Source organism: Podarcis pityusensis (genome assembly GCF_964106645.2).
Source record: "Podarcis pityusensis genome assembly, chromosome: 4".
Classification (NCBI taxonomy): domain Eukaryota; kingdom Metazoa; phylum Chordata; class Lepidosauria; order Squamata; family Lacertidae; genus Podarcis; species Podarcis pityusensis.
Window position 1 is genome coordinate 44,028,431 of NC_138027.1, and position 17,499 is coordinate 44,045,929.

Here is a 17,499-nt window from a genome sequence, read left to right on the forward strand (position 1 = left end):
TTTGTTCCCTACATCTTTTGAACTTAATCTAAGGTTCCTGCTGTTCTTTTGGAAACTTCATCATACTGCCATTGATATGGGCCTTGACCTAAATGTACATAGCTGCTTGTCACTTTTTGATGATATAAAGCACAGCTGTCACAATCTTTTATCCCCTGTTGCTGTAGACCTGTTGGTGTTTACAAAAGACCATACTAAAAAAATGTATTAACTCTCTTTACTTTCCAGTTTTTCTTATCAGTGTTGTCCCGCACTAGACTCCCATTTTCCAGCCTCCCCCCCCTTTAAACAAACTTTCTTTTCAAAGAAAGCAGGACAGATGCAAGGAACTTTCATCTGTACAGTCAACGTGTGCCAAATTAGGGTGAAGTCCTTTGCATACTTACCTGAGAGCAAGTTTATTTGGTTCAGGTGTTCATATTTCCCAGGATTAGGATTTGATTTGCAGTTGAATTAAAATCAGTCTTTGCCAGGACACAACTTATTTCAGTCCTTTTTCTAAATGGTCACATGACTACTGAAACTGCATAGTTGTGACATATGTGAAGCAATTGAAACCAAATATTCTCCCGGATGAAATGAGTCTTGAACAGATTCACCCTTGGGTGCAGCCAGAGCTATGCCAATTGAAGTCCCTCAAACCAGCAACCAGCTCACAATTTATGGTGGTATAGTTACTGTTTTCCCAGATTTGGGGGCATGCTGCCACACAACATCATCATCATTCAGCTAGTATTCCAGAATAATGTATTAAGAAAAGAAAAAAAACTGCCTTTTCTTCTACCCCAAAATTCTGACCTTTGTGAAAAATCTGGACTGGATCTTCAGTATATTCATTTGTGCAATATGTGTGCAAGCATTGCCTCCCCTTCTGTGTGCTGGGTGTGGGTATTAGTGGGTGTGGTTTGAGAGAAATTGTTTCACACCTCTTCCCACTCACCAGCATGAGCTGCCAGTTTGCAAGCTCAGTTCAGAGATGTGGCAGATAGAGGCAATGGGACTGAGACAAAGTACTGCCCTGAGAGCAAGCATTAGCGGCAGACAAACTTCCATCACAATAACAAGGCAGACATGTTGCTTCCACAAGTATAAAATTCTGGAATACTACAATATTCTCCTCCCCCACCCTTCCCACAGTGTCACATGTCCAGCTGACTCAGAAGTAAGAATCGCTGTCTTCATATCATTAAAAACATTAGGCAGTGAGTGATGAGATTGCCTTGAACACTAGTTTTTGAGACCCATAGAAGGGTAGCAAGTTGTTAATTATTTAATTTATCATGTGCTTAAATATATACATATTATTTTGATTTTACTGCCTTGAAGGCACAGGTGGGCTTGTCTGATTGTCTGCCTCAAGTGCTGAAATCACCTGAGTGGCCTTGGGTACTATACTGATCTAAGATAGCTTCAACTTTTAACACAACTTTGGGGACAGGAAACATGACTACATTATAGCCAAGCAAAGCAAAATTAATGAGTAAAAGAATCATAGGTTTATTTTCTATCCACTGCTGTATGTCAGATCTTTATTGAAGACACATTTTATGCCCCTAATCTGCTAATATAAGCAGTGTGATAGACAGGGGCTACAATATTACCTGTTTTCATTTAGCAAATATAATTTATTTAGTGAAGGCACACAACTGGAATAGGAAGGAGACACATATCACCTATATCCATACCAATCACTCAATTCATTTCACATCCAGGGCATCACAGTCCATGCATTCAAATTTCAAACATGCATACTATACTCGTGTGACACTTCAGTTGCAATGATGCCTTCTCAGGTTAACTTGCCAACTGTGTCCAATTTGCAAGTAAAATATGCCTTGCTCCTTAATAATATTTGGTAGCAAGTCGTCATTTCCCATTCATTTAATAATGTATGCCCAGAACCTTCCAAATGTCTTTGTCCGTATACTTTCCTATCACCTTTATGTATTAGTAGTAGCACTTGTTTGTTAAAGTGATTTGTGACTGCAGGAGCCTCACTGTCTTGACAGGAGATACATTTTCAGGATGCAAGTCAAAGCCGTCCAAAATCCTATTGGTACACAAGCCAGAATACAGATGAAGCAGCATTTGGGGAATCTTGATTTACCAAAGAGGATTTTAAACAATATCTATAATTTATGAATGGGATAATAAGGAATGTGTTACCATAGAGATGGCAGTTAAGAAGGCTCAGTTACTGTAATACTAATTAAGACTGATAGTTTAAACTCCAAACCTTTTTTTGTTTAAAAAACAACAACAGGAAAGCTGTAGTCTTTCTTTTTTTATCCACTATTCCACCACCCACCCAACCCCAGAAACAATTATTGTGGATAAACTTGAGAGACCATTCAGGCCAATGGAGTAAAGCAGTGTTAGTTTGGAGACTCTACAATTTCAACAGACCAAGGGACAGCCACCTATGTGATGGGTGCATGATCTAAAACCAATAGCAGGGCTTATGTGGATTTAAGAAGCAAACAGCAGAGAATGTCAGAGCCCTCACACCTCCTTCCCAAAGCCTAGCACAGTGCAAAGGCGGGCGGGCAGGCATCAAATGTTGTTGAGCCTTGCCAAAAGGCCTCAAGGACTGCATGTGGACCTTGGGCTCTGTTTTAAACAATGCAACTGGTGGTTTTACTGGTGCACAAAAGCAACTGAACTTCCCTGATGCACCTCCTGTACCAACCAAATCTGCTCCAAAGAATGCCACTTGCATGGCACTGGATATTATCTGTAGAAGAGACAGGGAAATGGGAAGTTGAGTTATATGGAGTCCATATGTGACTTGTGGTTTTAGCAGTACAGTGGGACCTCTGGTTGCGAACGGGATCCATTCCAGAGGCCCGTTCGCAACATGAAAAGAGTGCAACCTGAAAAGAGTGCAGCCTGAAGCACCATATCTGCACAGGTGTGCGGCGCAATTTGGCCTTCTGCACATGCACGAAGCGCAATTTAGTGCTTCTGCGCATGTGCAAGCAGCGAAACCCAGAAGTAACCCTTTCCGGTAGTTCCGGGTCGCTGTGGGACGTATCCTGAAAGAACGAAACATGAAGCAAACGTAACATGAGGTATGACTGCAGTAGTAACAAATATAATGAATCATCCTCAACAACAGCAATATTTACTAGCAGCAGCTCTCTGTGGTTTCAGATATTCCCAGTCAAACGTGGAAAAACCAAAATGAACCTGGGGCATTGTGCATGCAAAGCAGACGCTCTACTACTGAACTATGGCTCTTTCCCAAAAGAACAGTGTTTCTTTAAGAAAGTCCCTTTATACCATTATCAACTTTTGAAGAAAAAACATATGCACACCCACATGCACCTTTTTTCTATCCCTTCTCAGAATGGATAATAAACTTTACAAAAGATGCTAAAACTTGTCATTTGAATAATAGCTGAAGAGGCAATTCAGGTGTTCTGTGGAACAGTGTTTTGTAAGAAAAGAAAAATAATGAATGAATACAGCTCAAAAGATTTTGTCCTTAAGAATGTAATTCAGAAGTATAAGATGGCATTCTTTGTGTATGTATGAGTGTATCTATGATATTCATATAAATTGGTTCTGTCTTGAGTCTTGCAAAGGTTACATTCGTCAAACAAGATACACACTTTTCCAGCTTTTGTATATTTGAAAGGCTGAAAGCTACCAGCCCAAAGAGCACGAGATACTGGCATCATTAAACTCAAGCTTTGTATTTAATAAATAAATGATAGTCTCATCCTTTTTGGTTTGGTTGATGTTCAGTTGCTGCAGTATGAGGATACAGACAAGGTGCTTGGAGAAGTTTGGCTTGCCACCTGTTTAATTGCCTACTTTGCACACTGATAATTGTTTCTAACCGTTGGCTGAGCAGAAACATCCCCTCAAGTGGATGATAGCAGTTGAACTCTAGGTCCATATCCATTTCTAGTATATTTGTTCTCAGTACATTCCATTTCATAAACTTTTCTCCATTTCTTTTTTTCTGTGGCTGCCTGTAGCTGTTACAGCAACATGAAAGCTGCTATCAGCATCTGCCTATTGAAAATCACCATTTCCTTATCTCATATGCTGTTTTATTCTTGGACTTCCTGCAACCAACACACACACACACACACACACACACACACAGCCCTGTTTCCATCTTCCTGGGGTGGGGAGCTGCCAAAATAAGCAGCTGCCTAAAGAGAAAGGTAAAAGTCCATCCTTTCCCCAAATAAGCAATGAGTGGATAAGAGCAGGATAGTGAAAACAGCCCACTAGCTTCAAAGATGTTTTCTTCTTTTTCTCTGTACTAGGTGACCATGCTGCTTTCTTTAAATCCCAGAACAGGAATACCTTTTTCTCACTCCTTACTTTTGGACTTCCATCTGAGCACCTAGGTGGTTCATATTGTTATTTTTATATCCAAGTGGTAATTTATTTATTTATTTATTTATTTATTTATTTATTGCATATTTTCCATAACATGTGCCAACTTCCCTGTGCCATGTGTGAAGCAGCAACCATTCGTTGTTTCAGACATCTTGCGGAGACTTTTATCTTTTGGCACAGGCTTTCCTGAACCCATCAGGTTGGGCTCTATTTTAGGTGTTTGAATCTTCTGGAATTCTGTTTTCTTTTCTTTTCTTTTTAAAATTGCTGTCTTGATGGTCTTAGATTGCATTTTTAAAAGTGTTTTAGGACTGCATTGTTCATTTTTAGACAGCATGCTACTTAGAGATTTTTGAAATATTAAGTAATATATAAATGCATTCAAATAAATAAATAAAAACATTACACGGTGAAGTCGTATTATGTGTGCATGCAATTTAATGCCAATTCAGCTATATGTATGCGGAAACTAAAAAAAACTCTCTACAGCAGGATGTCTGCCACTTTTGCTTTCCTTGTTTCTCCTTCCCGATCCTAGCAGCCTATCCACCAGTCAGAGGATCTGCTTCAGGCTTTTCCTTCTGTATGTCTTTGTCTCTTTCATTAATAATAATAATAATAATAATATGCCAGCGTTGCCCATGGCAGTTGCACTCTTGAGGGGGGAGGGGCGCACTCCCGAGGGGGGCACGGCGTGGAGGGTGCCCTCCCATGCGCCACAGTTCAGAGTAGGAGGGGGGCGGGGAAGCTGCTACTCACTCTACTCCTGGTCCCTGCAGGCGGGTCAGACATGACTCAGCAACAGAGCTGCTGCCGCCGGGTGCACCTCACCATGGCTGAGGGCTGTTCTCTTCTGCCTGGTCAAAAGAGCTGCGCCACCAGGAGTGAGGTGCGCCACCCACTCGCCTGCCATTTTGTCACCCCTCTCAGTCATGACACCCAGGGCGGCCTGTACCCACCACACACCCCTTCCTATGCCTCTGTCTCAGTGTCCGGGCTGAACGATGGGGGTGGAGATGCTCCTTCAAGTATACTGGGCCGAGGCCGTTTAGGGCTTTAAAGGTCAGCACCAACACTTTGAATTGTGCTCGGAAACGTCTCCCTCCCAGTTCCTTGTTTTTTATCCACCTCCCACTTACCAACCAGAAGTCATTGCCTACCATGGCCCTATCAACCAGAAGAGAAGGCTCACAAACAAGCAATGCCTCATAGATAGAAGAGAAAGAATGAGTTTGAAGATTTTGACTATATATGATGTTCACCTTACATGAAGACTTTAGAATCTAACCCCGCATAAGATGTGATTCCACTGTATTTTTAAAAAAATTATGTTGATTGTAAAAAAGTAAAGTTTCTTAAAGGAAAAGTTGCACTCAAGGCTTGCAAGAATTCATAGTCTCACCCATAAACAAATTTTCCTTTTCCAACCATGCAGAATGGGTGGGAGGAAGGAGTGGCAATATTCCCGAAAGTACATACTGTGAGCTTCATAGTGCTCCACACAGATTCTCTGTTTATGACACAGAAGCATCTAACTTTCAAGAAATAGATTTAATTGCAGAGATCTTCAAACAAATTGAAGAATAACCAGAAGCTAAGTGAAATATTCATTTAATAATCTCAATGAGAACAATCAGAAAGCACTGAAGGGCTTTAACAAGGACTAATGAGGGCACCTGAGGGAAATGTCTGGCTCTGGTTAGCAATGTTATTAATTTTTGTGGGGAAGAGAGAGTTCAAAGTCCATGCTCATTACAGTGTTAAGGTAGAACTTAGTCAATATACTATGGCAAAATTAGCCTCTAATGCAGACTTTGGGTTCTTTCCAATGGCAGCTTTGTCTGAGAGAAAAGTGCTTTCACCAGTCAGAGCTTGAGATTAGACTTCTGCTTCCTCTCCCCTTCTGTTTGATAGGGTTCCCCAGCCCTCAGGACCAGCTTTGAGCTGTAGATAGGTAATTTCAGTTAAAAATAGTAGACTGCAACCAGTGCAAGCAGAAGAGCTTTCATATTATACTGTAGACATATTGCTTATGATCAACAAAAACATTATTGGATGTCTTTGATTGTTACTATACTGTACCTTGCACTGATTGATAGTCTGTTTAAGATTACTTTTCACATACATACTAGTTTGCATTTCCCCAAGATGAATCTCAATTTGATATTTTCTGCCTACCATTCCATTTTCACTGGGTCCCATTTATATAATTTCTTCACCCTTTTTGTGTTCTCCTTGCCTTCTAATTTATCATCTGCAAATTTCATTAACATGCTTTTCACTCCCACTTGCGGATTGTTAATAAAGATCTTACATAAAATGAATCTCTTCAGGATCCTCGTAGACATTTCCCACCACTTCAAAATCAGTAGTTTATCTGATTTTATTTTATTTTTTATTTTATTTTAGACTTCCCCTAGTGCACATATCCAAATGAGTGCAAATAGCATTGAACAGACAATATATAATAGGATTTTTTTAAAAAGTAAACATAATCTAATACCTCAATGCTTTTTTTGTATAGGCCAAGTAAATTCCAGTCTATATATCAAATTTGCTTGTTCATGTATTCATCAGTAAGGAGTTGGAAACAAGTAAATTCTAAGCTACATACTGTGAAGTTGGCAGCATGCTCCACAAGATCATTTTCATTACACGCATCATATCCTAGATCTCCTTTTGCTCCATGTAGTGTCCCACATCCTGTTCCCAGGGCAGGATGGCAGGTCAAGAGAGACTTCCAAGAATGTCCCACCCTCTGAGCTGCAACAAAGCTTACCAGCAGGCTTTGCTGTAAACACCAAGGAAAGGTGCGCTCTGCAATATTTCCTACAAACAACCAAGTCAATGGTTATTTTTTTTCCTTTCCTGTTTGGAAAGCTGCTGTGACATTTTCCTTTGGGAGAACAGTCCTCATTCAGCCTTCTGAACCAGAGAGGGCAGAATGGCACCCCCCACTGCTAAAGCACCGTTTTGTTTTGCACTCCTTGGATTCTTCTTTTGACACTGTTTTCTTTCTGGGGGTGCGGGGTGTTGAATTTTTCACTGGGTTAAAGCACTTCCTTCCCTAGCAATTTTCTTGCAGCTACTTAGGGCACTTTCAGATAACACTTTATTGCTATACTCTGTGATAAATACAGGACAATAAACACGGTTATCTGTAAACGATTGCTTCTTGATAACTACTTGACTGATGCTGGTCAGATGCTCTAAGAAAATATGTAGCAAATGTCCAGGGCCATTCAGTTCGCTATCAAGCAACAATTGGGTAAATAAAGTCATACCCCCTAGAATTATCATTGTATGTGTATCTTCTGCTTCTATTCTGTGATCACTCTATAGAGTATTATGCATTTTCTTTTAGGTTTTCAGTATTAGGAACTTTATGTCCAGATTTATATACAGCAACTCATTCCCCCCCCCCACCCCACAATACAGTGTCCCAGGAAGTGATTAATTAGCTATTCATCCAGTGGGAGAAAATAGGACTCCCAAAATACTGCAATTTTCCCTCTGTTTCTCACCTCTTCAATGTCCACTCTAGCCACAAATGGAGCCTAATGGATTTCATTCAGCTCAGTTTTCTGCTTTTCCAATATGAATGCACCCCCACCCCAACTTTTAAAAAATTCTGTTGTTTATATCCTAATACTTTAAACCAGGGTCGTAACCTTTCAAACCTGAAGCCTACGCCAATGATTAGATCTGGAATGACTGCCGATGCACACTTAAAAGAAGAAAAGAAAAAAGCTCACTGCCTCTCATGCCTGCAAATATATGGCAAAAGAGTCTGGATGTGTTTAATTCTTGGTGGAGTTCCCTATTAATACTTGAATTATTAAAATATACAATTCTTCTGCAGAACAAGATTTGAGCTTTAATATCAGGAAAGGTTAACGCTGTTGATGGAACTGTAGGGAAAAGCTGGTGAGTCAAACTCACTGTATCAGCACAGATAAGATCAAATTACCTGTGGGTATCTGGTACCTTGATGTTGTAATTGTTTAAGAAAGCTAGAAAGTTTTATCAGGTAGCATTTTTAATTGGACTGGTGCAGGATTGCGAAAAGGTTGACAAGTCATATTTAAGGGGGGGGGGACTCAGCCACTGAGTTTACTGTAAACAAGGGATGGTGTCAGAATTCACTAGAACCATCACATTGGCCCGTAGTCCATTTGTCTGCTTTCTGCAGATTTCCCCAATACCAGGTGTGTGTGTGTGTGTGTGTGTGTGTGTGTGTGTGATGTTTCTTGGGTGTATATGGAGATAGCTCATTTTAGAAACTGAAAAATAAAGTTAAGAAGAATTTTTTAAAAGATCTTTAATGTTTGTTAGCTGGGTACTGCTGAAATGTGCATTCACTTTAACTTCTGTCTCATTGATTCACTGTTGAGAATGATCCAGATGGGATTTGTCAATCAGAGCATACCACTGAAAATCCACTCAGTTGCCCTTCTTATCTGAGTGATCTGGAATCAGACTGACTTTGACCATGACTTCTTCCTTTGGCATTTTGAGCTTCAGTTTGCCTGCACCAGAATTATCACCAGAGGTGGTTGAAGGGTAATGTGGCTAGTTCAGCTGCACTGGGTGCTGGCGCCACAAGGAAGCATCACAGCAAATATAGTGAATAGAGAACAAAAGGCTAGTGGCACCATATTTTAGCATCACACAGGGAGCTGCTGAAATTTGAGCTGCTGGCCCCAAGCAGCAGCCTGTCTTTAACCCTGCTCAAGCCCTGAGGGAGATTCACCTTGATCACTTCACTACAGAGAACCCATAATTATCAAGCATATCCAAGGACATTCCTTAGGAGAAGTTTGTATGACTTCCAAACCTGTTTATGGATCTTCAGGGTGAACACAGAAGTTAATCACAGCATAAAGGCAATGAATAAGATACAGAAGTTCACAAGGAATGATTTGAAAGCATTTTAGATACTTTCTCTCCCTGCTCATCAGAGTTAAAAGGCAAAATGATGTTCTTCTACACCTGGCAAGCACAGAAGCCCTTGTGAAGTGTTTCTTTGCGAAGTTATCATCAAAATTAGGCTCATTTGCTCTCACTTCAAAGCAGCACCTGCCCCCCCTCAAAAAAACAGTGTAACATAAGGTTTGGCTTAATATAATTTTTTGTATCAACACTGGAAATATGCAATCACATGATCTTAGCAGAGCACATCTGAGTTGGAAATTGAAAGCGTTTCTCATGGTTGTGGGACTAAAACAATTCATCTACTGTGAGCCACCCACACCTTTCTTTGCTTTCTAAACATGATTGGTCTGTTGAATGTTTGTCCAAGAAATTTGTGTCAATCCATCTACATTAGACACATTCCATTGTCCCTCACTTACACTTGCTATGAAGGTTGCAGAACTTCGATCACTTGCTGTTTATGAGATAGCATGGCATGAGCTGGAATGTTTGTTCCTGTTTAGGGTGCAGTAAGACACAGGCAGCAGAACCCACTGAAATAAATAGTGACAGATTGATGTATTGATTGTTTCAATGTTCTGAGAAATAAAAAATAGATTAGTGTCTTGTCTTGAGCTTTTCATGTATGATTCTTGCATTTTTCTCTAGTCATAAATTTCAAGTAACATCAGTGTTTTCTTTAACATGATGCCCATTATATTTACTTATCTGTTTCATAGATTTAAGATCTTGTACAATGACCAAACACTTAAATGTATTGCGTGTTTTGGGCATGCTGCACTATGGGTGCCATTGTTCTGTTATACCTGCTGCACAAACATCTGGACAATGGAGCATAGACTTATATGTAAAAGAAAATAAAAACTGACAGAAAGGATTGGGGTTTTTTGTTTAAAAGAATGTATCACATTTATTAATCATTTTGAAACAGTGCTTTCAATTTTAACAAATAATCAGAACAGAATTGTATCTGTGCTTGCACTAAATCCCACTGACATTAGGGAGCCAGGTAAATAAGTACAATAGTAGTACTTTTTCTTCTACCTCCGATATTATTATGATAATGACGCAGTTGTTCTAGTTATCTTGATTGTAGTGCTTAATTTACGTGATAATCAATTTCAGTGGGACACCCTTCCGCTGACTATCTGCATTGATTACAGGGTCTTCATACATCGGTAACAGAAAACTTCTTCAGTGGTACCTCGGGTTAAGTACTTAATTCGTTCCGGAGGTCTGTTCTTAACCTGAAACTGTTCCTAACCTGAAGCACCACTTTAGCTAATGGGGCCTCCGCGCCACCAGAGCACGATTTCTGTTCTCATCCTGAAACAAAGTTCTTAACCCGAGGTACTATTCCTGGTTTAGCAGAGTCTGTATCCTGAAGCGTATGCAACCTGAAGCATATGTAACCCAAGGTACCACATGCCACTGTATTTCGATGGCATGTATTGTTTCATTTCAGTATGGGCTTATGGACCATACTCTTTAATCTGCAGTGCAGACTGATTTTTCATCTGCCTTGCTATGCTCCTCAGTGACATTCAGAATACTGTAGCTAGTTCTTCTTTCTGCATATGGTAAATGATGAATAAATGCAGTACATTTTCACTAGGGTTGCTCCCTATCCCATATGTGTGTTGCGCCCCTTACACTCATTCCCGTTGTCTGTCCCAAAGTGTACTAGACCTTGTACTTACATGAGATTTAAGATCCCTGCCCAAGATACTTCATTTAATTAATTGCAGCAATGATTATTATTATTATCTCTCAGAGTCTACAATTAGAGTTTCTATCTTATCAAGCTACTTGAGCAGCCTTATATTCAAGTATGCTGGGCTGGAATCCTCATTTCCCCTGTGCTTGCTGAAAAAAGTATAGACTCGATTCATGGGAACTGAATAGAAGTTTCCATTGCATCCAAAGGACTTTGGATGAATGGACAGGTGTTTTGTATACTTTAGCTAGTTCTCTCTCTCTCTGTCTGTCTCATGCTTTGCAACCTTTATCTAACTCATGTTTCCAAAAATCCCACAAGACTGATACTATTCATTTTACAGAAAGGGAACTGAGCACATAAAACTTAAAAGTTATTGTGAGCAGATGCTGGCTGAGGCATTTGGCAAGGGAGGACACAGCATGCAATTTATAAGGGGAGGGCAGCTGTGGAAGGGGGAGACTGAGGCTCAATGTAACTCAGAGCAACTGACTTTGAATGCAAAAGGTAAGAAGACATTGTAACATAACATACCCTGATATTAACCTTGAAGAGGGGACTGATTGCATGATAAGTGGGAAATCTACTGATAAGAGAAGTGAACTGCATAACAGAATTGTGAGGGGTTCCGTAACAAGGACCATGTAAACGACTTTAAACAGCCATGGCTTCCCCCACTGAATCCTGGGAAATGTAGTTTGTGAAGAGTGCTTAGAGTTGTTAGGAGACCCCTAGTTCCCTCACAGAACTACAGCTCCCAGAGTGGTTTAAGAATCATTCCATCTTCCCAGGGATCTATGAAGATTGTAGATTTGTGAGGGAAATAGGCGTCTCCCAAGAACTTGAGGCTCCCTTAACAAACCACAGTTCCCAGGACTCTCTGGGGGAAGCACTGACTGTGAAAGTAGTATGAGAATGGTTTAAATGTCTGGTGTGGAGGTGGCCTAGAAAGGAGGAGACAAACACAAAAGATTGATACATGGGTTAGTGGCCTGTGGTAAGAAGTCTTGAATTTTCTCCTGGAGGAATAAAGGATTCAGCAGAGCGTATTTGTGAATGATAGAGAATTATGGGACTCTAAGGGTATGTTGAGCCTAAATAATACGTTTATACTGAGGGAAGGCAGTGAGTAAGCTCACTAGTCTTTTTCTTCTTTAATCAATGACAATCTTTCCTTCTCCACTACTTTAATAAACAGACATTCATTTTGACCCAGTAGACCTGTTTTTAGGGCTAGAGATTGAATCTGAAAGATTTTATGTAATAAAAGGGAGTGCCCCATGTCATTTGCAGAATGTATTTACCTCACTACCTGGCAGCCATAATCACTGCCATAATACTGGGCTTCTACATCAAGAGCATGGCTTTTTAAAGTTAATTCATGTCTCCTTTGAGAAATTATTTCTACAAGACCGTTCAATATCATATGTTGACTGTAAGCTTATCTAATTACAGATTTCTGAATGTCAATATTCAGAACATTTTATAATATATTTGAACAATGTAAGCTTAAAGGTTAAAAAGCCCCAGCATAAATCCTGTGGAGGTGTGTGTCCAAATATTATATTTAATTTTTTGTTTAAAAATAAGAAACAGTGGGTGGCTTTCAGTGCAATCAAAGTACTTTGTCAGTTATTCATCTGTACCAGAGGATGGAAATTATGCTACATGTTGGATACTTTTGTGCTTTTTAATGATGTGCCTTTCTTTCTATCAGTCATAAGAAAGTCAGAAAATGATACTCAGCAGCTTTTAAAGTGGTCCATAAGGATCAGAACTTGTAGACATTTGGCACAGGGATATACTAAGCAATAAAACAGAGTATTATTATTTTTTAGATATATTGTCATTGCTGGTCTCTGTGCTTGCAGCTTGGTACAACATAATGCATTTTACATTCATATCTGCATTAAGAATTATTTCTGTTCAGTTTCCCAGAATACATATGTTAGCTATGTTAATGGTATTAATATTATTCCTTACTTCCTTTCCCACCTTAGAGATCCTTAGCCTAAAAGGCTCTTGTTCTGGAATTTGAAATCAGTTCATTGAAATTAACAGGCCACACTGCCAAATAGTTAAACTTCTTAGGACAAACACACACACACATACACCCTACATCCTCTGCTTTTTGGCATGGGATTCAGCTTGGTGCAATTTGGGGAGCTATGTCTTCTGCATCACTTCAGCTCAGCTATAATGCTCAGGAAATATTGTCAGAACCAAACAATGATCTATAGTCAACATTGCAAGTGGTGTTGTTGATACCAGCTAAGGAATTAGTCAAGAAAAAAATGTTGCCATGAGCCAAATATTGCTGTTACCCAAAGTCAGAGGTATCACTGGTACTTTTTGTGCACCTAAGTCTCCTGTGAAACACCAGGCAGATCTGACCTAATTATTTGGTGTGACTTTTCCAACTGCCAAACAAGGTAAACATTGCCTGGCTACTCACAACTAATCATGTCCAATTTCATCTCAAATGAGACCTTTACAGATTTGATTCTCAAAATGTGATGTGTTCTCTAGACGGTATTAAGATAATTGACACTACTATTTAATTAATAACTGGCAGTTTTGCTGCATAAATGTGCTTGCTTCTAAATAGCTCTCCAAATGTTTTCATGAAACCCATTTTGAGAGAAAACTACATGAAATTTCTTCTATTCCAGTTCTGGAGGAGCCTATTATTCATAGTTACGGCAAGAGTAAAATCTAACACCCCCCCCCTCTTAAAAAGGATAGTGCTCATTTCAATACTTCTAATTTTAGAAAGGGGTAGGCTTAGCGTGCTATATTTTCGATGCTATCAGCAATTTTAAACATTGCACATCATCAAACCTGTGTTTGTCACCAAATTGGATAGGGTGTCTTAGCCAATCCCAACTCCCTGTTGAGTGTACCTGTATGATGTATGTATTTGAAACCACATGAATTTTATATTCACAATTTACATTTTTTTAGGTGCACTTGATACCATCTTAGGCATATACCCCCCAAAACACCTTGCATTCTAGTAGAACACACATTTCACATGCAGAATTTTCCAGATTCCTGCCATCTCTAATTTGCAATGTCTGTTTCCAGGTGATGGAAAAGAACTCTCCCTGACCCCCCTGGAGTGTTACTGCCAGCCAAAATATAGCTAGAATCTAGCCATCAGGTGGACAAAGTTTGACTTTCCTATGTTCCCTAAGAGGGTTTTTTCTGCAGTAGCTATTGCTGAATAGCTTCATTGATCACATGAAAGGCATGGACATACAAATTGACTCTGGACCCTTTGAGCCTAACTGAAGGCAAGTGTTAGACGTTACATAAAAGTTTTTTGCAAGATTGAAACTGTTCTTTCCAAAGCATTTAAGGAAGCAATACGACTTGTACGTTGATGAGACAAAAGATGCTGTCCTTGGACAGTTCCTAGTGTTTAGCTATAGCATAAGGCAGCCCAAAACTGCCTTTATGTTTTGTCATTCCATTGTTGTGACAGCTATGCCGCTTCTTGTTAAAGGCAGCAATTTAAAAGAAGAGTGTTAGAGTAGGAAAGATTGCCATGTGTGGCCCAAACACACTTGGCAATTGAGGATATTGGTCACTGTCTCCTGCTAATTTCATTTCACTACATCACAACAAGCTGTGTGCCGCCACTATTCCATCTCATCATATATAACCAAACAAATGCTATTCCTGCACTTCTGTCAGAATTACATAGACATCCCCCCCCCCCATAATTTCATATGGTTTTGATTTGTTACATTTCCACATGCAAGTTTTCTTCTACAGAAATGGAATAATATGCTGCACAAGCATTTTTTCTTTAAAATATTGCTGTTTATTTCTTCTTTAATTGCATGCAACAAATGTGCCAAATCCAGATGATAGCATTCAACTTTGCACCTCAATATAAAGAAGGGAATCATTCATTGTAGAGCCTAAATTTAGAACCAATCACAGGTAACAGCTTGTTCTGCTGTGCTAGAATCAAGATCAGAGCACAGCGGTCATCCCTTCTTACTCTATGACTTGGGAACTGTGAAGGGCCATTAATAATCCCATATTCACAATGGTCAGGTTTTGGCCCTATCATTTTCCTGTAGGAATGGGTTCACACAATGCATAATTTGTTAATGTTGCATACAAAGAAGATGTGGCGATGGACACTTTGATAGACTCAAGACCTTAGGGCAGTGAAAAGAAAGTAGTTCTTCATTCAGCACATACTGAAACTATGGAACTTGTTCCAACAGGATGAAGTGATGGCTCCAGCAGGATGCACTTGGGTGGCTTTAGAAGAGGCTTAGAAAAATTCATGGAAGACAACATTTACCAGCGATGATGGCTATGTTCCACCTCCACTGTCAGAGGCAGTATGCCTCTGGATACCAATTACTGAGAATTTCTGTAGTGCTCATGTCCTGCTTGTCAACTTCCCACATGGTGAGTTCAGGATGCTAGACTAGCTGGGTCTTTGGCCCAGTTCAGCAGACTCCTCTTACATCCTTATCAGACTAAGGCTGAGTTTGCACAGCCACTCTGGCTGATTCAGTAAGATACTGTATCTGTGCACCTTCTAACTGGGACATGTGAAAAATTGGGATCACATCTCGCGCAAGTCACGTGACCCGTGCCCAAAGATTGTGGTGCCCAAAGATTGTGGTGCCCAAAGATAGGCTTTCCTTTGGGCAATGCTCTCTTGCAGTCATGGCACCACATCACTGCCCGCCCTTGCTTCATCAAGTTGAAATGACACTGCTATTGGGAAGGTGGCTCTGTGACTATCTCCCACAGCACTGCTGCAAATAAGGGAGGCCAGGTAAACCTAATAGAGATATTATTAATTATGGTGCAAAATGAATGCTTATTAGCTGTGCAATATTTAGTGGGTAGGATTACATCATAAACCGTCCATGTTCAGTCACATTTAATAAATAATTCCCAACCATGAAGCCGTTGGCTGAACCTGGGCAAATTGTTGTCGTTTTCTAGCGCTTTGTGCAAACATGAAATAAAGATATGGCATCATCACTCAGATTCTTTGGGAAAGAACATGAACTGAAACATAAATGTTGTTATTATAAATAGATTCCCTCCTCGTTTCTCTTTAAATGTCAAGTGTAATTGTGTTTCTAAGATGCAGAAGATTTTATATATCTTATGCTGGAGATGAAAGCGTTCTTGGAAGTCACACTACAAGGCACAGTACTTGCCTGATTTACAGTTATGACAATTCTCTGAGCACCTGTTCATAGGTATTCTCAGCACGGGATGTGGGGGCGGGAAACAAAACAAAAGACCAAAATTTGCCACCCACATAAAGAATTAATATTCTCCTAAAAGTCATAATCAGGTTAAAGACAAAAATACCTCACCTGAATTCACAGACCTATAGTTCTGTATGTCACATTAATACATAGTTATTTTGGCTGACTATATTTTAATACATTTTAGCCTACCTTTTCACAGGAGGCCAAAAGAGTAACGTGTTTATGTCTTTCCTTCTAAATCATTAATTTTGTTGCACTGTATGGTGACATTTTATTGGGAAATTCTTTTTTTGCCCCTCCGGTAAGGATATATTGTTTGAGAATTCAGATAACTTGAATGCTTTTCCTGGTAGTAACACATGTTTGCCTCCCTAAAGGCATAGTTTATATTTCTTAGATTTGTTTTCCCTAAACCATACATCTACTACATTACTTTCAGTGTCATTTATAAATGGATTTAAATGCTCACGTTCAGTTCTATTTAATGTGTCATTTTGGGTTTGATTAGCTATAGATTACTAAACAGCTGTCTCACTTTCATTACCTAGGGGTGGGGTGGTCTGTCTCTTGCTGGAGGTCTTTAAGCCATCTGTTGGAGATGTTCTAGTTCTGAATTGCCTACATAGAGCAGAGATGTGGATGGGATAGCTTTCAAGTAAGGTCCACTCCAACTCTAGGACCATCTACACTATACAGTGGTACCGTGGGTTAAGTACTTAATTCGTTCTGGAGGTCTGTTCTTACAGCGGCGTAGCGTGGGTTATCAGCACCCGGGGCAAGGCAAGTAATTTGCGCCCCCTAACCCGGGGCAAGGCAAATAATTTGCGCCCCCTAACCCGGGGCAAAGCAAGTACAGTAATTTACTCTCCCAAGCAGCAGCAGCAGTGAGGCTTCTCTTTCCCCCGCGCTCTCCTGGAGCTGCCTCTTTTCTTTCCTTTTTTCCCTTTCTCCAAGGCTTTTCGCTTTCTCTCCTTAATTGATTCCTCCTCCACACCGCAGCGTTTCCTAGCTGCTTCCCCCCCCTTCCCCTCTCTCTCCTCCTCGCTCTGCTTGCCTTGCCCTGCACCGGCAGCAGCAGGCGCAGCCAGACCCCCGCCAGCCAGCCCGCCCGCCCGCCCACCCGGCTTCCTCTCCTTTTTTTGCCCGCGGCAGAAGGCTTCGCTCTCCCCCTTCCGCGACCTCCTCGCCAAGCCGAGCGAGCGCGGGCTCCCTAACCCGTGGATTTTA